Below are 13,528 nucleotides of genomic sequence, written 5' to 3' on the forward strand. Positions count from 1 at the left end.
GTTAGGGTTTGCCTCTGTAATTCCAAAGTAGACTCTTCTTAATACAGCCCCTGGATATTTTCCCCACATTACCGTGACTTATCATGCATGATGCTCACACAAACAATTTGAAAGATGTCTTCAACAGTTTTGTTGTGAAACAGTAAATGCTTATGGAGTTTATCTTTCTAAACTTAATGTTGATGACTTTTGTTGAAACCATAGTTTACTCTCTCTGCCTAAAACTTGAAGGTTCTGGTCAGTGTGAGCGGGTGATGGTGCATGAGAACACAGCGTATTGTGTCTGCAATCAAGGGCAACAAACCCAGCTAATTATAGCATACAGGAGGAAACGACTCGCAGCCTCTGAGGAGTTGTTTCCACATTTCCACACGTAATGCTGAGGGGTAAATTTAGAAAATCTTACCCATTACTGCTGGAGGAGGCCAGGACGACAGTTTTATGTGTCTGTAGGTGTGTTCAAGGCAGTGACGGAGGATTTTTAAACATTTCCAAAGCATTGTTTTACTGAGATAAATGGCAGAAATGAGGAACTATGCTTGAGTAACTCTTGAATAGATGGAAACAGAAGCTTTAAAATCTGTGGATGAATATTTCTGAAAATAAAGAGATGACTCTTATTATTCAAAAGATGTCAGTATCATTTTTATTTAGTGATAGCTGACCAACAGTGCCCTCTACTGCATTAAAGGTGTAATTACATGTTATTGCCCCCCACCTGTTTTCCCTTAATTCAGCAGGTCAGACAACATATCTACTGTGTGAAGATGCCACATATAATAAAAAAAACCCTATCATTTACTGGAAAGAAGGAAAGACACATCTTCTACAGCAGGAACTCACTAATTTCCTCAGGAATGGACAGACAGGCTGGAGGCAGAGCTCTGCACTGGCAGGAAATACCTTGGCATTCACAAACCATCTCAATATATCAGAGCACTCAGCCAAACAGGCTGCCAGCTCTGCACCAAATGGAGACAGACAAGACAGAAAAACAGGCATAATAACTGCAGACAGACAGACCCTCCCCACATGAAGACCTGGTGCATGATTGTTAACAGCTGTTATGGTGGAGGGTTAGGTTAAAGGGCCAGTGTGGACAATGGACTGTAAATAAATAATACACAGTGTATGTTGTGGACAATTTGAAATGTCCAAAGTATGAGCATACATGCGCTACTCCTGAACTAATTCCAGGTGTCAGAGGGGTAGCTTGTGAGATTGTGAGTTAGCCCAGTTTAATTGAAAAATTAATTAGTTTTAATACAAACTGGATGTTATTTTACATCATTATTAAAATAAATATCCACAAACTTGAGTCAGCTGAAACTCCTGAACACCATATTATTAACAGGGTTGCCAGGTCCAAGTTTTTTCCCACAGAACAGGGCTATACTCGTGTTATAAGTGTTGGTTTGGTGAAGCTGTTTAGCATGCAAATTGACTTAACGATACCTGTTAATATACAATACACATACAAACACAGACCTGGCACACACCACACACACACCCACATAAACACACACAAATACGTCTTGCCAATGCTCTCTGCCTGCTGGCACCAGTTTTATTGGCTGTTGGGCTGGGTTTGTAACACAGACCTCGCAACTCTGACCATGAATGCAGGAAAAAGTTAGCAAACAAAGCAAAGAAGCTAAAAGAGCTGAAAGTAAACAACAAATAGTTGAAATAACTAAATGTAAAGGATAAACCATGATGGATTGAATTCTTGAACTTGATAGGTCAGCTAAAAGTAACTGATAAACAGTTGACATTGTTGGCTAAAATTATGGGTAAGTTGATGGAGGATAGCAAAAAGTAAGGAGATAAAGAGTTTGAAAAACAGTCGAAGTAGTTAGCTTAAAGCAATGGATAAATGGTTGAAATAGGCCTGGCTAGCTAAAACTGGATGAATGGTTGAGATGTTATTCCCACTAAACACTGACAGCTCAGTTCTTACAAATATTGTGACAATATCCACTTTCATATAGTTGATATTGTTGAATATCATCCGGTTGAAAATGTATTAAAATGAACACATTTTTGGAGCATAACAACGCATAACTCCACCCTAAATATCTCCACATGACCTCATACAGGGATGAGACAGAAAGATCATTTGACCTGTTTCATTTTAAGCTATAACTCCCACCACTGAGTGGTAGTAAAGCTCTAACATCCGTATCCACACACTATGCTGAGGTCTGAGATCAGAACGAGGCAGAGCACTGAGCAGGATCTCGCCACTTGATGTGCACACCCTGACCCCATGGCGCATTTTTACACCCCAAGACCTGATGGTATGTAACATTTGGTATGTGAGCAGAAAAGAGACAAGGTAATGGGATGTGGGATCATGTGTAGACAAAATCTGCCTTGCTCTTTCCACTCACCGTTAATCACATCAGGAAAGATTAGCTGAAATCTAAGACACGTTCATGAACGCAGATATGCACATGCACACATCATTGCAGGTTGGAGTTGATAGATTGGCTTGTTAAACTGTCAGATTAAATCAGTGTGTCACTCACAGATAACAAATTGTGATTTCCTATAACCACGTTCTGTCAGTTCACAAATACCTTACCTGGCTAGAAAAAAAATACAATTGAACACAGGGGCTTAGTTGCATTTTTTAATCCATCATCTCACTCACACACACACACACACAAACATTGATTAAATAGATATGCTTGTTTCACCAACAGCAGCCTTATCTTATATTCTTGTCATATGCCCTGAGCTTTTAAAGGCTGCTTATACAAGCCTGTCACTCACTTGCTGGCAGTTAAGATTGACTTCTGTGATACACAACAACAATTTAGTGGCAAATCAACTCCTGTGGCATTTGGTGTTCACAGACAGGGAGGGAAGAGATAGCCTCAAACCGAAAGAGCTTCTGAATTTTCTCAGACAAAAGCAGTGAAACAGAAAAAGAAGCTGGGGTGATTTTATGTCATTAGAACAACATAATTAAAGTATTAACTAAAGCACAAACAATTATGATAATGATACAGTAAGAGCAGAATATATTGAATGATTTAATGCAGTTGCCTGAGGCCTGGGGCTGACTGTGTGTTTCATTATGTTTCGCTGTCGGTAGTGTCTGTTCGGGGAGCTGAGGTCTGGCAGGAGGAGGTGATAGGGAGTTCTGCTGGAGCCTCTGGGCACTGAATGTACGCAATGTGACTATCAGCCTGTCAGTCTGACCTGCCAGTCGCCTGCAAAATATGCTGCTGGGTCACAGGGAAGCTCTTTGTCCAACACAACAGCTCGTAACCTGGCAGTGAAGTTGTTTTGATGCAGGTGTTCATGCGTGTGTGCTCTTGCATTGGGGGATCTTTAATTATACCTGCGGCTTGTGAATTTGACAAATTGACCTTCCTGAAGTCTCACCCCTTTCTTGAACCTCTGCCAACTGTCTCCATTCCTTCTCCTGTAATTAGGTACACAAGGTGATAGGCCTGTCTGAAAAGAAGATCATTTTGAAGATGGTTAAATGATGTTGTTGTGGGAGCTATAAAAGCGAGCTGGCCTGTCTTAAGTTTTACTAAAACACGAAATAACTAGCTAGCTAATCTAAGTTCCATCAATTTTTAACTAGCTTGTTACATCTGATAACTAATGGTAGCAAAATGTGAGCAAACTAGCAAACTAATCTACATCAACTGTTAACTACCTAGCTAGCGAGCTTTTTACTAACATTAGCTAACTTATAATATGACTGTATGTCGCTTTCACAGGTCCGCCAACCAACATCTTTTATTCATCTGCAACTAGCGAGGCCTGATGTAGTTAATTATCATTCGATGAATAGGTGAGGAATTCTAAGGCAGATTTTTTCTTTTTTTTAATCAACTCTCATACAGTGTTGTGTAAAAGAAAAACCAAAAAAAAAAAACAAAAAAAAAACACGTTTATCTGTTCATTCAATGTTGTAATCATGATCATCATCAATCAGCATAGAAGTGCCAACAACTGCGGTTCCTTAAATGGCCATTTGAGGTTGGCTCCAAAAGCAAGTCAATCCCCTTAGTCTTGTTATGTCGTTTTCATCTTGTTACGTCTTTAACAATGTTTTTTTTTCTTGTCAAGTCTTTTCTGTTGTTTCGTCTTTTACATTAGTTTTGTTTTGTTATGTCTTGTTACATCATTTTCGTATTGTTATATTCTGTTACATTGTTTTAGTCTTGTTACATCTTGTATGTCATGTGTTCCGTCCATTTAGGTCGAAAACAGTCTTTATGTTTTGAAGGCAGTGTGCAATTAAGCAAAATTAATATAAACAATAAACACCCTCAAATACATTAAAACTAAAGTAAAGAGTCTGTTTTGAAAATCTGTGTTCAAATGTAGGGAGTAAAAGTAAAAGGTTGTCTGAACAATAAATACTCAAAGTACAGATACCTGAAAACTTTACTTGAGGATGGTAACAAAGTATTTGTACTTAGTTACTTCCCATCTCTGATTCTGTTTATCCATAACAGTTTCAACTTTTTTATTTACTTGTTTACTTTTTATGCACTCTCAGCTGGTGTTTCAGGCGACTCAATCTGTGGATATGTTTTTCTATTCAAATTTTATTTTCTGTTTTTTCTAATTAGTTGAGGCATAGCACAATCTTTCCGCACAAGTCCAAACAACTGCAAAGCTATCCTCTGGGCTACAATTAAAAGTTTACTGTCTAAACAACATAATGCAATAATTCCCTGCTTGGGGCTCATTGCATTATTCTGTTTTAACAGTAAACACTCCAAAGTGCATGATGTGTGTTTAGGCTTAAGGCTAATTGCACACTGAGTGTGACAACAGGATGTGACAGTGAATTGCACTGGACACAACACTTGAGCCCACCTCATTCACTTTTCCCTCAGGAAGAGTTGCACACCTCAACTCGTGACTGTTAAATACACAAGCAGATACAACATCATCTCCATCTGATGTACTCTCACAGACATCACATGGAAAATCTGAAATGTTATGAAACTGCTTATATCAAAACTATGCAGATATTTCCCTGTAGTTATTATATCAGCAGCAGGGGTGGAAATAATAAGTAGAACTACTCATATGACTGTAATTAAGGTACTTTTATGAGTATTTTTTTGAGTCTGTAATTTTACAACTTTTACAACTATTGTCAGCCTACAATATGAATCAGTTGTTCTGCATTTGTAACCAAGAAGGCTCTCTCACAAACTGGCCAATAAACCTTCAGTACGTAGTAAGATACAAAACAAATCAGTGATCCATCTTGGTGTCTGTGGCAGAAAACGTACCATCACTGTTTTGTGTGTTTCAGGTGGTTGACAGATGCTGTTAACATCAGCCGTCCGTCTCAGGGTGAGGGGAGCCGTGAACACGCCGTGAACACGCCTCTCCTCTCCTCTCGAAGGGCGAAAAGGAACCGTTAAAAACATGCTTATAATTCCTAACCAACAAGTTTCCTCTCTGAAAAAAAAAAACAATCAGATGACAGATTTACTGTAAGTGCAGGTGTGTAATAACACACACACACACACACACACACACACACACACACACACACACACACACACGCACACACACACACGCACACACACACCTTATGGTAGCATCTGCCAACACGTTGTTCAATTAATGTCATTATTTAACCTGTAACTGTCAGATACACACACACACCAGTCATTAGAAAAACAAACAACTTGAAATATTGCTATATTGTTCATATATATTTTGTGAACACAGATTTTATTTACATAAGCAGCTGTGTAAACTCTGAAAAAAACACACTGTGATTATTTTCAGTGCCAGTTCATTGCTGTGTTGTATCCCTATATTAAAACCCTCATGAAGTTTAGTCTTCTTCCATTGTTTGCAGGAAACACACAACCTAACAACAGGAGGTGGAGTATATCAAGATGCTCTATATTTTTTGAAAAAGAGAGGAAAAGGTTCCAGGGTTGGGGGAGACCAGGGAGTGTTGTAACACTGGGTTAGCTGTAACACAGCCAGCTTGACTAATCAGAAAAGCAGAGAAGTAAATAAAGATTAAATATTAGTTATTTTTTGCCTATGTAACAGCTGTGTGGATAGGGCATGAATGAGTATGACTCAGCGGACTGTTTTTCAGCATTTATTTGCTCCAGCAGAAGACACTTACACCTTTGCTCCCTCAGCAATGCAAAACAGAATAAGTCCGCAACTACCCTCATCTTTACGAAGTATCGTTGTTGCTACACAGCAACAAACATGCCTGCCACAACAGCTGGCGAAAGATAAGTTCAGTTTTGGAAGTTGACGTCGAAAAATGTCAAAATAAATGGAAACAGGCTCAAGACCACTATGTAGATGCACAGTGGAAGATGATGGAAAAACAGAACTCGTCTTTCTTTTGTTTTTATGGGCAGTTCATGGTCTGAGTTCTCTGTTGTGCCCTCTAGTGGTGTTTTGCAGTAACACACGTAGACAAGCTGCCGTGTCATTCATTACGCAGCCAGTTGTCTATGCCAGGGGTCCCCAACCACCGGGCTGGGGACCAGTACTGGGCCGTGGATCATTTGGTAACGGGCCACACAGACAGAATAATAAGTTTTATTTTTATTTTATTTTTTTTAAATTTATGTAGTCTGCATGGTATTTTATTTTGAAAAATGATCACGTCCCGTCCAGCACTTTCCAGCACTTGACTCAGTCGCAGTTTTTTTTTCATGCACTGGTAAGCCCTCAAAAATAAGCAAAAATTAGTAAAAAACAAACGTAGCTTCTTTGAAAGAAGGCTCCAAAACTGCCACCAAAAAAAAGCTGCATTTAAAAGAAAATACCAAGAGTCTTACTTAAACTATAGGTTCATCGCAACAGATGATTCACATGCTCCAAGCCCGCTCTGTGTAATATGTTGCGACCGGCTATCTAACGAAGCCATGAAACCTTCAAAACTGCTTTGCGACATTTTGCAGTGACAGCAACCAAAACAAGATTATGGAGTAGACTAGACATAAGGGACACGCTTCAGGTTTTACTGTCTCCTATCACCCCCAGATAGGACCGTCTAGTTGCAGGGAAACAAGCTCAGGGCTCCCACTGAGTCTGCGTTATGGTGAGTTGTATTATATTTTATAAATTACAGTGTAATAATAATAGAAATGAAAGTGCGTAATATAAAATAATAATTAAATTTACATTATAAATGTCATAATTAAATCATATATAATGCACTTTATTGTGTTTTGTTATGCGCATGACCTTCCCTCACACATTTACCCCTGCTGCTGGTCCGTGGAAAAATTGTCGTGCATAAAACTGGTCTGTGGTGCAAAAAAGGTTGTGGACCACTGGTCTACGCAAATGCGTGGTCAAACAGCAAGTATATCTTCAGCCTTAGAGCCTCATGAACCCCGACTTCAACATGTAGAGAAACGCAAAGCTTGACAGGCCTGGTTACATCTGCTAACCTGTGATTGGACATTTGTTGTATGGAGGCGTGGCTTAGTGAAGGCTCATTTTGATAATTTTAACTGGCATAAAGCATGATTCTGTCCCCTTCCACTTCTATATTTCAAAAAAGATCTGAGAAATTCATTTTTAAGATCTTGTATAACGTTTACTAACATAATCATTTACAAATCTGTTCGCATAGATGCTAAATGAGCTGAGCTATAAGCAGTCATGCTTGTTTTGTCACTGCTCCTCCTCACCTGTATTTTCGAGTGACATGGAGAAAGTTTTTTTTACAACAAGACTGGACATTTGTAATTGGTGATTTCACATTCAAAGCCAAATTCTTGAAATCCCTCCCAAACTTGAATTTTTAGGGGTAGAATTTGGTTCCCACAAGGATACCATGTCTCACATGACAAGCAAAAAAAGTGAACACACACTGACATATTTTGAAAAGTTATCTGCTGACTCCACTGATATTGTGTATTTTATGTTTAGATGTTACACATTTAATTTAGCTTCCTTAGGCCAACTTTTTTTTAATCTGTTTGATTGATTTGTGCACTTTACATATTGAATCTTTCTTACATGTTCACACTTCATGTATATTCCCTGACTATCCAATCTTTCAATAAAAAAAAGAATAAAGCCATTATATGGGGCATAATATCATAAATGAATATCAGATGAATATCAGCATAGACTGAACATGAAAATGTGTAATAAATTACATCACGGAGCTTTTCAGAGACTGGTATGACAGAGATATTGCTCATAAATTGGATACAATAATTTGAGTTTATAAGAAAGTGTGTTTACTTTAGGAATGAAAAACATGAATGTAATGGAATTATGTTATTAGTATTAATGACTTGACTCAATAACATTTCAGAGATAATGATAAACAGACGTTTCTAAGTGAATTATCATAGATCGACTATGAGCAAACAGTGTCAGGAGCTTATTTGAATACAAGTTAATTTAATAACACAGAGCCTCAGATTTCACATGGTACTTTATATCGGCACCACTTTGTTAGGTTAGTTAGTGTGTTGTAAGAGGACATGAATAAAATGGCACAGCTCCAGCCAAACACTGCTAGCTATCTGCAGCTGGTATCAGGGCATGAACTGAATGATTCCTACGCAACTTCTTCTCCGTAAACTCACAACAACTGATTGCACAATTATCCATTATGTATTGAGCGAAACAGGATGTGCTGCCTCACTGTTATTGTGTCTCATAGTCCTACAAGGGGCTGAAATCTGCAGAGCCTGATAAGAGTACCGGCCGGACTGTCCATTCAGAAATTTCTCATGAGGTCACTCAGCTGTTGGATATTAAAAGCCAGCGGGGTGGCTGAGGTGCTGCTGGTGGGGGGGCAAGAAAGTATTAACCCTCAGGATGTTTTTCCTCTGTCATGATAACACTGCTGGTTCCTTCCTTCCCCCCAAAAAAAGGAATATCCAACTTCAGTGACTACACTCCATATCAAGGAAAAGACAAGTATCTGTGTCACCGGTACTGTGTGTGAGTGTGTGCGCACACGTGTCTTTGGTGAATAATTCATTCACAAGTGTTGTTGTGCCGGTCAAGCACAGCTGTACAGGAAGGAGACCCTCTCAGGTTATCGCTGCACTCACCGGACACTCACGTCATTCCCCAGACACACTGCAGATGTGTGTTTTCTCTGCCTGCACAGGGAAAACATGGCAGGAAAAGCACTGTGGTGACGGAGGGAAAAGTCCAGTGCCGTAACAGAATTCCTCAAAACAGGGCTGAAACTGAAATCGAGAGAAAGTCGTACCCAAATAAATTGAGTTATGCACTTAAGAGTGCAATATGTAAGACCCTTGTGTCCAAAAATGAGTACAACAGTCCAAATAGCAAGTTGGAGCCAAAGATGGTATAACAGATTGGATGCCTTTTCAATACACAATCTTGAAACGGTTACGCAGGTTGTTGCATGAACACAACATATCACAGTATGTCAAAATAAAACAAGATGTCGGATCCAAAAATCCAGACTGGTGAAACAGAAACAGTTCAAAGATTAAAAAAAAAAAAAAAAAAAAGCTTATGTAAAGGCAGTCAGTGTTTATAAGTTGTGTGTCAATGTAACACTAAGCCTGTTATCCAAAAACAAAAGCCCACTGCTCTGAAAATACACACTCTGGAGTCTCAGTTCAGTGACTGTCTGAGAGACTCTATTAACATTTTGCCCAGTTTAACCGTTATAAACATCAACTCCTTTTAAAAGATTATTTATGGTTTCATAAACAGACGCTCTGCCATTTGCCAAACATTTGCCATTAATTTTAACTTTAATTAATGTAAAACGGGCAAACAAAAACAGATGTTCTGGACTGGAATTGAAATTTCCAAGGACAACATGCTGTTGGTGAGTTTTCTTAATGTCTTTTAACATACAATGCCCATTCTTGCATGTCAGTCCTAATACAAGTTTATTTACGAAACTCTTTAACATGAAAACAACATAAAAAAAAACGTGTCTTTGGGCCAATTTACTACTTTTATGATTACAGCCTTTATTGCCAGTGAATGAAATCCATTAGTAGACCTTTATTGCTGCAAATTGGGACCTGTCATGAGGCCTGTGGTACTTGGTAAATTGGTACTTCACAGTGAACAATGACATCATAATAACATAAAACTGGCAAGAGGACAAATAGACGAAGGCCTCAGGCCCATAAGTGAACCTTCAGGTATGTCAAGGTGACCTCAGAGCATCAAGGGACGACTTTTTTTAATGGAAAATACTGAATCCAAACTTGATCTTTGATCAGTTCTGCTGGAGGACGTGAATCAAGAGGAACTAAAACTGAGGAAGAGGAATCTTACCATTTGGGTGTTATTTACCGTTTCTCTGCGGTGAATTACCTGAAGCCAGCTTGAAATTGGTTTAATAGCCCTTTAATAGAGTGATCCTGCAGGTAGGGCAGCACGGTCCTGAGTTCGATCCCCCAGCTGGTTGGGGCAGGGCCTTTCTGTGCGGAGTCTGCATGTTCTCCCCGTGTCGGCATGGGTTCTCTCCGGGTTCTCTGGCTTCCTCCCACAGTCCAAAGACATGCATGCTAGGTTAATTGGTGATTCTACATTGCCCGTAGGTGTGAATGTGAGCATGAGTGGTTGTCTGTCTCTATGTGTCAGCCCTGCGATGAACTGGTGACTTGTCTAGGGTGAAACCCGCCTCTCGCCCAATGTCAGCTGGGATAGGCTCCAGCCCCCCACGACCCTTCAGGAATAAGCGGTTACAGAAAATGGATGGATCCTGCAGCTATTATTTGTTCAAGGTTTTTAAAAGGAAACAAACATTCAATTTAGCCAGTACGCCCTGTTCAAAGTAGTTACGTTTATGTGTAAACACATCATGAGAGCTGCTCTAGAGACAGAAGTCCTAATGTTTGAGGAAAGGAAGGCAAGACTTTATTATTATTAATAATGGTAATGTGTGGCTTCTCTATTAAAATATTGTTTCATTTGGCTAATTTCCATTTACTGGCCTTAGCCTTTTAAAAGCTCTCACACACACCCACACACACATTTTCATTTATTCTGCCTTATTAGTTTTCAAGACTCCACTTTATTAAATCTCTATCACTCTGTCTGGCAGATGTGGTTTAACTAAATCGTTAATGATTTGATGATGTTTATACTTATCCCTATTAGAAGAAGTGTCTCTGGTCTTCCTGGGGTCCTGAGCATAGAAATACAATACAGACATACAATAAGTAAGTACAGTCAACTTGAGGCACAAGTAATAACAAGTAACAGTACAATTAAATATAAAAAAAAGAGAAGTCAAAGACAATTCATCAAACAAATTTGAAGTGATTCTAAGGCAAGCAGACTAAACAGACAAACATATATATATATATATATATATATATATATATATATATATATATATCAGGGTTGTGCTTTCTAAAAGTTGTGTTGTTATTAACTGTATATATGATATTTCTGGGCCTAGGGAAGAGTTGCCTTAAATGTAAAGTTACAGTTGTGACAAACACGCTTTCTATTGCTTCATAATTGAAGCAATAGATAATCGAATTCACTCTGCAGGGAATGGAGCCTTCTGCTGTTTAGCAGAAAATGAGTAAAAATGAAAATCCAGGGGTGTTTTTTAAAAAGGAGTTGTGTTAGTATTGTAGAGTTATTATTCACATTGTTGTCTGCATATATCTGCTCTTCATCAGTTAGCTTAGTTTTCACACATCACGCAAGCTAGGTCTGGTCTGTAAGGACGCAAAAGCATGGGTGTGACCAGCGCACATTATTATTCCATTATTACACAGGGCCCCCCCACTACAGGAGCTGAATTGGCCAATGGGCAAGTCTGTATTTAGTCAAATGTCATACTGTTATATTCTAAATCAGTTTAGGGTTTAGTGGGTATAGTATTGTTACAACGTCCATCAGTCTAATTCACTATGTGCCAACTGGTTAGTAAGTTTAAATAGAATCATTATGTTTTATGCATTATCTGATCACATCACTGGTATGAAATCAATGAGAGAGCCTGGGAACAGACTGGAGGTTCTGGAGGAAGAAACACCAGAATCGCACTGGTTTTGCTCTGATGTGGACTCCTTTACTGGCAGGAGGGGAGCTCAGGCTTTATGTTGCACTTTCCTTCTCCATTGTTTAGCATCGTCACATAGGCTGCCAAACTTCAACCTCAGCACAAGTGTAGTTAGGACAATTGAAAACACCTGTATATGTGTGCAGGGCTTTATTAAGTGGCCCTCGCCTTCAAGGCTAAAAATATGCTAATAAAACAAACTAAAACAAAAAGCAAGCAGCCTGCTTTAATTTATGACTGCTGTCAAACAAGATTTTATCCTTGAAGTAGCTTTGATGTAATGTTTGTGACAGTAAATAGCAGCCGAGCTCCAATCCCAAAAGCAAATTGCTCCCTGTAGTGTGCTGTACTTGGCTATATACAGTAACGTAATGCTGTTGTTGATGTCGCTAACCTATCATTTGTAAGGTAATTATAGGTTACGTGTTGCACAAGCTTGCAGAGCAGCAGGTGACAGCGGGGGTCTGGAATTGGAATTAATCTCTGTTTCTGATGCTGACAGAAAAAGCACACATGACTCCAGCACACCCTCATGTAACTCACTCAACTCTTTGTGCCTTAAACGTCTGCAGGAGAACTGACAGTACGAACGAAGAACCGGCTCACCAGTGAGACTTTTAGACATTTGTTACAGTAAAGTCATTGCTTTAAAAGATTTACTGCAGCTGTGTCCTTGCAACTGTGAGCAGCAGTTTGTCAGTAGCTCATTACTCACTTTCTACTCAAGACAAATCATATTTATGGGGATTTAAGTTGAGTCCTGCTTCTCATAACTTTTCTGCTCATGTTTGTAACAACATGTTTTCCCCCAAAGTGTATTTTATCAAGACTGTCATGGTGAAATCATTGTGCTCGCTACTGTTACAGTAATCTAATTTTGTTAGCAGTTAGAGGCCCCTCATGCTAGTTACATTTGAGGAGGTGGAGGTACATATTAGCTATGCTGCAGGCTAAAGAATGTATGTGCATATAGACTACTGCTGCTACACTGTAGGCCCCTAAAGCATGCTGGCAACACCTGTGTTTACTTTACTATTTCATATCGATATGGCTGCCTCGAAAAAGGCCTTTTTACTGCCTGCACATTAAGGCATTGGACTGGTTTTGACTTTTCACACTGTTTATGACTCAAAGTATTCCAGCAACGGCGTAGTTTATATATCACTTTCTTGAACACAAACGGTGATAAATTATCCATAGCCAGAGGATTTTAAATTTTAAACCACTCATAATTTAACTGGTGTTGACAGAAGCATGAATTGCACCAGCTTTTGTGTCCAGCACAGCACACCCTGTCATAATATTTAGTTAACTCTGAACCCTCCTATTATCCTTGTGGTCAATTTGATCCCATTCAATGTTTATCATTCAAAAAATAATAGTTGACTTTTTTTTTGGCTTCATATTCATGACTTTTCATAATTTGATGGGTACAATTGATTAAGCATAAAATAGTCATGATGATATTTTTTCAATGTGCTGAACACATATTGCACACAT

This window comes from Lutjanus erythropterus, chromosome 7 (assembly GCF_056507025.1).
Source record: "Lutjanus erythropterus isolate fLutEry1 chromosome 7, fLutEry1.hap2, whole genome shotgun sequence".
Taxonomy (NCBI): Eukaryota; Metazoa; Chordata; class Actinopteri; order Lutjaniformes; family Lutjanidae; genus Lutjanus; species Lutjanus erythropterus.